Genomic DNA, 9,666 nt, shown 5'->3' with positions numbered 1-9,666 from the left:
TGGTACGAAGAGGAACTGTCTTCGACTTCACAGGCGATGAAACTGACGCTTCAGCGACGAAGGAAAGAGAAATGGGCTCAACTAGTCACGCCAATTAAAACGGGCTTTTTTCGGTTAAAACACGCAAAGATGCAAAAGACACTCAAAATTACATAATAACCGAATTACGAAAAGCTCAAGCTCCAAGCAGTTCGTGCGATGGGAGGTCCAAGCTAAATCTGCGATTTGGCGACCTCGTCGGGAGATTTCCTTTCGGCATCCTTTGCAGATGAACCTCGCCGTCCATAATAAACAGAAATCCCACAGTTACAGTTAGATTTTCATCGAGAATCGGTAGTCAGTGAGCTTTAATCCTCTGATAGACGAATATGGGATTGAAGATGCGGTTAACAAGAGAGGCACTCCTCTAATGATCACATATGGAAATAAGAACGTGCTCGGAGGTTTCAACGAGCCAACTAACCTTCCGCCATACACAAGCTTTTCCCTTTTTTCTTTACCAACTACTTCTAATTATGAAAGTAATATTCGTGATTTGAATGGAAGAGCAGAACGGACTATATAGCGGATCGCCAAGACGAAATTTCACTGCGAAGAATTCAGCTGAAACTGAAATAATTCTTGCAATTAACCCTGGTAATGGAGAGAGGAAATGAGCATAATCAGACGGAAAATAAAAAGCATTCCTTAAATTTTGCATTCTTGAATTCCTCCTCAGTGGATACGTGAAAATTGTTATGCATACGGTGACTTTCAGTTTCATTATTTATAACTTTACGACAAAAGAATAAAAGCTCTATTCATGCCATTTACGAAGCGTCTCCTCGATTTTTGCCCCACTTGCGACCATATGGTTGCAAAAGTCAGTGTAGTATTACCAATTAAAGCCTTTTATTGCACATAAATATAAAATGAGATCCATTAAATTTAATTACAAAATGAAATTAATTTTATTTAAAAATGGCTACGAATGGTGCCAATGACAGAGTAACGTTTAATGAAAAAAGCGAAATATTTAGATTTCCGTAGGAAGAAACTTCTTGGTCCCAAAGCGCAGCAGTTGCTAATTTAACGCATTAACCAAATACAATAGTTATATTTTACACTACCAGATATCAATGCTTCGCAATGCAAACAATAAATGAGGTGAACAAAATTCGATTAATGTGACATAAAATATGATTATCACGTCGCATTTGCATTTGCTCCTGATATAAATCTTATCGCGGCCCACTGAAGCAGGATTCTTTCTTGTAATGGATATTTTGGTCTTGTTACTGACGGCAACAAAGACACCATGTAGGTGCTTTAAATATAATATAACAAAGTTTTTATCTGTGGAAACTTGATGGGAATTTAAGACAAACATTGAACATATTCACATAAAAGCAGTGTTATGCGAAAATAAAATGTAAAGTAAATATTCATTGTTCGAGGTTGGTGTTTAACGACTGTACATTGAAGGACTTTGATGCGTCTTCCTTTTAGGCGAGGATAATTAAAAAGTCGATGTACCAGAGAATATCAAATTCCTCTCGCTTCGCGACATCAAAACCCGTTAGAGTTTTTTGCCCCGAAAGCCACGAATCTCGAAATAAATCCAAGCTTTGTTTCGTGGATCCAACAAAGGGAAATATTCGGTATTAGGTGGTCCAATATTGATTTTCCAGTGACTCTTCTTTAAATTTCGAATGATTTTCGCTTCTGAAATGAATCCAGAACCGGTTCTGAAATTTTGTGAGAGGCCCCCAACAGTCTGGGTCATTTGCGTACACCAACGGTCAAAGCTCGGTTTGTTTGTTGTTAATGCGACCGACTCCCTCGGGAACAAGGAGCACTGGAGCAAGGAATTCTTCGCGAACGACCTTGAAGAAGCCAATGACTTCCGCGAACGGCTAATGGACATCGACTGAATGACATTCATGCACTTGGAGCGAAATATCATTATCAAGCCGCAATGACATCAAGGCTAATATATTTTATTTGGATTTAAATTAGAGTGCCATTAAGCACATCGTCTCTATCTCAAAAATTAATCTGTTCTTTGCGATGAAAAGAAGTAATTTGGTGCGATTATATGCGCCACGGATGAAACTTTCTTAGAGTCGAAGTCTCTACTGCGAAAACCGATACCTGGAATTCTGCATTCTTTAAATTGCTCTTTGGAAAATTGAAACATGTGTGAGGTAATAATTAAAAAAACTGTGATCGATTGAGCGTTTCCGGCCCCTAAGGAACGACAAGGGCGCATCACGAAACCGTGAGATTATACACTTTACCTGTGTAAACAACGCAGATTACGAAACATCTCTGGTTTAGAATTCACACGAAACAAGCGGAAACACCGCCCCAAAAATGGGCAATTCAATAGCAAAGGTCAAAAGGAATCATAAAGGCGCACGTTTACGTGAATCTGATTCACTCTGCATATTCCTTATCTGTCAAAATGTAAAATAGCCAGACAATTGTATTTTGAGACGCCGCACTTATCCGCATCGCCCATTTAATCGTTGATCGTTTCATTTTTAGTTGGAGCACGTTTGGAGATGAAAATATTAACTATAACGAATGCATATACCGAAATGCAAATTCCAAAGCCCCGATCCCAATCTCCTCGTAGGTGGAACGAAATTTGTTGACTCCAAACAAAGAAAAGGGTCATTATATAAGTCAATTTGCAATTAACCAAGATGTGTGAACACTGATATTTTCATAAATTAGTGAAAGTGTACGCAATTTGGTGAAATAAATAAAAATAGATAAGACTAAACTAAACCACAAAGTAGGAAAAGTCGTAAAGATGTCTTGCTTTGCATAATCGCCGACGCCTTCACAAATATTTATGGTGCTTTATCGTATTCGCAAGTTTTTGTGATATTTCACAAAGCGACCGTTATATAAGGCGTCAATGCAATCGGGATATGGTTCTTTGTGATGGATCTTCGGAGGAGCCGACAATGGCGCGGAAATTACACCGATAAAAGCAGGATTTTTTCGATAACAATTAGAAGGAAGAGAGTGAGAGACTGCAAAAGAACCCCGGCAAATTCAGGATCTTCAGGAAAATAAAGAACCTGAAAAATTTATAAAAGTCTTATAATGCTGCAGAATTCTAGGGAATCTCACATAGTTCCAAATCCTGGAAGAATCCTGGAGGTTCCTGAGCAATCCATATGAATTTATACTTTTTTTATGAGTTCTAGGACTTCCAGAAAATGCACTCAGAATTCCAGAAAACCCCATAAAAGCAGGATTTTTCGTTAACAATTAGAAGAAATAAAGTGAGAGACTGCAAAAGATCTCCTGCAAATTCAGGATGTTCAGGTGACTAAAAAACCTAAAAAAATTAATGAAACATCTTATAATGCCGCAGAATTTTAGGAAATCTCAGATAGTTCCAAAGCCTGAAAGAATCCTAAAGGTTCCTGGGCAATTCAGATAAATTTATACATTTTTTTATGAATTCTAGAACTGTCAGGAAATGCACACAGAATTCCAGAAAAACCAAAGTATTGACACTAAGGGGAATCGGGAGTAACTCAACAGCTGGGCAGCAAACTTTAAATTTGTTTTTAGCTCATTTATTACAAATCCGGCGATATAACTGCGTTTATTAAGCAACCCACTTCCAGCGTGTTTTGTGAAATATAAAAACTAATTGTTTTTCGAAACAAAGATATATGAAAATGTTCGCTACGACAGCTAAAAACCCATAAAAATTCCCGTAATGGTCTTGCCTACAATTATTGCATACCTCACAAGGATTTTTAATGTACAAAGTCATTAAGATATTATTTTATTATCTGTTTTCTAACCGAAGACGACACTGGTAATCACCAAGAAGGCAAACGGATGTCCTTCGAAACTTTCTTCTCAATCATCCCATCATGACCACCAATTCCCTTACACCACTGCATTCGTCCATAATTAAGTCACTGTTTACATTATTATAATGATCATGTTGTTCATTACGTAACATTGTATCGTAGAAAGATGAGGTGCATCCTTGTCTTCGGGGTCGAGTTCACTTGAGAGAAAGTGGTCGAAAAGTGTCTACTGAGTGTAAATATGTTGACGGCGCCACCAGTTCCGGCTCATCTATTAAAAGCTTCAAGAATAATTAATACGCAAGTCATAAATGACTTTGATAGACGAAGGTGCACTCTTGAACGCAGTGACTCTGAAGCATCTTCCACATTGTCGTTTCACGAAATGCCGAGACTTTTCAAGGAATGTTAGATCACGCAAAGGGACAGGAAATGGTTTTTCTCAAAGAAATGTGCACCTGTAGCATTATTTTACACACCTGCCACATTTTATTTTGCTCTGTTTGGAAACTACCGAGCATTCCACTTTTTTTTCAAAAATCCAAAGCGTTGTGTTTATTTACCACACATTTTGTACGTACAATGTTGTTCGCCGAAAACTCGTTTTGTTGTAATGTACAGTTGTCGATCTATTTTTTCATTCTTACAAGAACGGAATTTTATTATCTGTAAAATATCTCAATTTAGTAGCATAACAGCTTCGTTTTATTTTGGATTGTTCGTAGGCAAATTGACGTGTGAAGACCACAATAATTGAAGTCGTTCTAAGAAAATTAGCGTGCAAGTATTGTGTGGTGTATTTGTTCAAAGTCAATAAATATTAGCCTTTTAGTGTGGGATAAAAGCAATAATGGTTTAATTTCACAACATTTAAAGTTGTATTGAAACTTGAATTTTTCCTTTGAATACCACAAGCAGTACGCGTTTCCGCACAAAAACTCCAGTATCGATTACAGGAGTTAATTATTTCAACGAGAAGAACAACGGAAGTCGTATACCGGTCATTGTAGCTTATCAGGAGATTATCCGGAAGACGATGCGAAGTTTGTCCGGGAAATGACAGATTTGGATTACCGGAAGCATTTGCTTTGGCGCTATATCGTTTATTTACTTATCGGATATTCAAATTGATTACAAGCTGATGGACGCAAATTATAAACCAGTGAGTTGTTTATTAACTTAAGTATAAAAAAATGCTAAATTATAGACTTTGTTCATTAATCTAATCAAAGGAAAATGCAAATAAATTGTTCATTTCGTTAATGTTTCTCAGTACATCACGTTTTATTAAATTGTGGCTGATGTGATTCATAATTTCCAACTTGTTTTGTTTTAAAACTCTAGCATAAAGTTTCTTATATCGCTTGTCGATTTAAGTGTTAAAAATCTCCTATGAAAAATGTTAATGTGAAAATTCCAACAACGCGAGGCTGCTTATAATTCATCTGCAATACCATTTCAAGCTCGACGTTTATAAGACTTTAAATATCTGCCTTGTCTTTACCGGCATAGTTAAAAAGCATTAATAATTTATACTAATAGTGGACGGCTCATTATTATTTTTATTTATTATAAACTCAAAACAGAAAAGCTCCGCCACCGGTCAAGACGTAAAAAAGCTCAAAGCTTCATTTTCTAGGTTTAGACAACCAACAATACGCAGCAATTAAAACGAATAGACGACTCTCTTCGTGGTGGTTCAGTGACAGTTATTTAATTATTTACGGTGTTATTTCTGAGTTGCTTTGCTATTTTTAGATGGCAAAGTTGACATCATTGTCCCCTCGAAATTTTAACATAAAATTTGGTGTGTATTTAGACAAATACTATTAGGAAATAGAGTTTTGAACTGAAGCCGCTGTATTTATTTTTTACAATCACATCATTAACTCGTTTATTTTGGAACATGATTTGATAGAAATCTATAATCAATAAATAAAGTTTTTTGTTTAGTTAATTAGTTCTATTCATGGGTTGAACGTATCGTTTTTGGCAGATGAAGCTTGATAGCTTCTTTTTACTATATCATAAAATGAATTATTTAAATTGGATTTTTATTGGAGCATTTTAATGGAAGTCAGGGCTACTGACATAGAAGAGAATTTATATCCTGCTACAACAAAAGTTACATAATGGGCATTCCGTGGATATAGACCAATTATCTTGTTATTTCTGGTTAATATTCTATGTAAATTCGTGCTTTGTACGAGCCCAATGGCTGTCTACAGGTGTTTTCATTGTTCTTCGTGAATAAATTAAATTTCAGTTCATATTTAGATTACAACACTAATTCCATACAATCAACGTATTGAATCTGGCGACAGCTGCTTCATACATGGTATAGTTACACCTCATATGTGCAATTGTTTTGATACTTCAATAGTTGGATGATGATGTAATGGCTTAATTTATTGTATTAGTTATAAAGCTCTGAAGTGCTTTATTCTTCATTTATATACCAGTCAAACTGTCATTGCTGATTTTTTTTATTATCTATAGTATGATCTTTCTATTTTAGGTCATGTCCGCGCCCAAGAAGAAATTACATGGACGTGTAGTATTGTTATTCAATCACAAACATCCATGCTGAAATTGAGTATTTTTAAAATTTTGACATTGACCTTAGCTCCTTCCTTTTCCGAACATCAATCAATCGATTTTTGCGGAGAGTTGTACTATTGTATTACAAATGATTTCATTTACTATTGTTCTGTCTTGTTAGGTTAGACACAAAGAGTTGATAAGCCAGCCTTCAACTCCTAGCGAACAATAATCTCAGGTTTTGACCCTTGAGTGGACACGAACGAAATGCAAATTTTTCTGCAATGCGCCACGCTTTACGTAATTGAATTTTAATTGTCGAAAGCGATGGAACGAAGATTCATTGTTCAGGATTGTGTCCTAATTCTCATCGCAGCTGCGCGACCTAAAGGTAAAGTAAGTACGGTCTTATGGTAACAATCACAATATCAAGGTCACCATCTGGGTCGAACGGCGCGCTAATAATACCCTAATTTGGATCCAGTACATTCACAAATAATCGAAGTTTCGTGTAAATCAAACCTGATAGCTTCGTGGCTTTTTTACATTGATAACGAGTAAAGACTCGCAAAACTGCATTCTTAAAATGCTTAACCTCGATGGAGTGAATTTGGAACACTCTAGGATGCCGATGACGCTTCTTTGTTCGATTTTGTGTAATTGTTGCACCGAGAAATCCACGACCAGAAATCAGATTTGGTACTCAAAATCCCGGACCGCTCACATTCACCTTTGATTTACAATGTTCGCTTGTTTGTATTCATTAAAAATAAAAGCTAAATGAATAAAACAAGTCTTAATTAACCGTATTTAAAACAATTTTTATCCTCCACTGATTTATCTGTGGTTCGGCACGATTATCGTTATCTCCAATCTTGAAATTTAAAATCTCCCACTGTCCTCTGTCATAATTCATTGTCTTTTTTTTGTTGTGATTACAATAAAGTTCGCAACGTTTAAATTAATATCGTATACCAAGTAAGCATTATTGCCTACAAAATGATCAATCTTGAACTTTAGTTCCCCTGACAATAAATCCTGAGTACCGACATTTGCAATTCAGCCTCTGTACAGATGATTTATGCAATTCCATCACTCCCATCAAAACAAGTGTGAATTCTGTGAAATTGCCGATTGTTAAACGACACCTCCATGCAACATCCACCGTTGGTACTATCGAGTAGGTACTCTCCAAAATATCGAAAACCCGTTCGCTACGTTTTGTAATGTGACACATTCCAACGAAATGCTTTGAATTTTGTGATTGTTGACTAGGTTGGGTGGATTATTCATAAAATCCCGCTCACGTGGCACTTACATCGATATGATTTTATCATGGGTTTATTTATTAGTAATGAGATGACATAAGCCGAACACTGCATGGGGTCAATCCGGACACAAGTCATAAGTCAGTGCTGCTAATTATTTCGCAATTTATTCACGGACATGGTAATATTTCACTATCGGTTGACAACTCCTACAAACTGGTAAATAACTATACCCTTTATCAATCGACAAGTTTCACCAAGAAATGTCGTACACTCAATCGGGTTAACTGTTGACAGAACGAAATTATTTTTAACGTTTTTACAACACTGACATAAAGACTAGAATACTAATGGATGATTGCAATTGGCGCCGTTTCTAGCACCGCCATAAAACAGCGACGTCTCCGCATCCAGTGCAATACAATGTTTTTCGCAACGGCAATAATATTAATTCAAGAATCAACACGTTTTACTTCCGCACCACATACATAATTTGTTCCAAGATTTATTTTATTGCACAGATCTTTTTGCAGTTTAATAGTTCCGGTTACTGCTACTTAACAACAATTGGAATGTACCAGAATGGCGCAATACCATACACACGTGCAGGACTTTTTACGGTGAGACATGCCACTCCAAAATGTGGGAAAATTATAATTACGAAAGGAACAGGTTCAAGCCAAAAGACAAAATCCAGGCAAAATAGACACAAAAATTTCAAAAGATCGGAATAGTACAAAGAATACAAAACGTCAAAAGTCCCATCTATAGGTGTGCTAAAGTGGTAAATGTCAACGAAAACAAATATTTTCAAAGCAAACAATCACTATATCTTGAAAACAATTAGTCCTACGAAAAATATTATAGAGTTTTTTTTGTTGTAAATTTGATAAGGTACAATTTTTATAATAGGTGTTTTTGCCGTTGGAATCATCCGTGAAGAGATATTTGCAAAGAATTGTTTTCTTTGACATTTGCCACCGCGTAACTTTTTTAGCAGCACACCTATCGATGGGACTTTTGACAATTTGTTTAGAACAATAAAATGAAGATCCACACAAAAAATCAGCCTTATGCAAATTATTCCGAGGTTCATGTTTATTTTGCCTGGACTATAAAATGTGACTAAATTAGGCCAAGAAAAGAGTTTATTAGATTAGACATTGTAAACGGAAACGAATATGGAACGTTCGGAATAGCGTACAGACCGATAGAAATGAAATAAGCAAATATAAAATGGAAATAGGCTTTAGAAGAAACTCATTTGGCGGGTATTGGAAACCAAGAAGGTTTGGTCTTTTGAGACCTCCTGAGACCATCGTGAAGTACGTAAGAGAAATGTTAACCAGACTGTGTGATATCACGGTGTAAACAACCGTAAAGTCGGAATGTACAAAAAAAACAGAAAAAGTGTGTAAAAATATTCAAATAGAGTCAGTATTAGAAGCAAAAGATGCAAGCTCAAGTAAATGTCATCTACTTGTCGCATTGAGTGGACAAGGTGCCAGTGTGTATTAGTCCTTCCATGTAAATATTGACGAGCAACAAGAACAAAACAGTCCCACCAAAGCGACATGACGTTTTATGCGAGCAGCAAGAACTGCAATCGGATAAGAATTGTGACGAGCGGAGAGCGGGATCGACCACCCGCGGCCCAATGGATTATACATTCCATCCGATTCTCATATATTCGATTAAATCAAAAAATCGACAGGAAAATACGATGATCATGTGATATATGCTTGGTGGATACGTGTGCACGTATGTGTGCATACTTCATGCAGGAATTCGAAGCAGTTCCACGCTGAAGATTGTTTCTAACAACACTTCCCCAATCAATAATCCATCATTAACATACTTGTCTTCGTTTCAACAGTTTTCCTGGCATGGAGAAGGTCAAGCCCCAAGAAAGCCTAATGCGACATGAAAAATTGCATGCCGACGCTGATTAGATCCAAGCGAACATTCGACAACAATGCTGCAAGGAGCCGATTTGAATTTCAAATTTTATAGAACAGAGCCGTATCAAC

The 9,666-nt window shown here is 36.4% G+C and overlaps 1 protein-coding gene across 2 annotated transcripts in view; it reads right to left on the bottom strand.

Moving 5' to 3' along the window:
* Positions 1-9,666, bottom strand: part of Shrm (shroom) — a 91,548-nt gene that overhangs the window by 59,615 nt on the left and 22,267 nt on the right. The window lies entirely within an intron of this gene.

The sequence above is a fragment of the Gnatocerus cornutus genome, chromosome 2, assembly GCF_029298725.1.
Source record: "Gnatocerus cornutus isolate USDA-ARS CGAHR chromosome 2, icGnaCorn1.1, whole genome shotgun sequence".
Lineage (NCBI taxonomy): Eukaryota > Metazoa > Arthropoda > Insecta > Coleoptera > Tenebrionidae > Gnatocerus > Gnatocerus cornutus.
The sequence above is the reverse complement of the archived record's forward strand: the minus strand, read 5'-3'. Positions and strand labels throughout refer to the sequence as shown.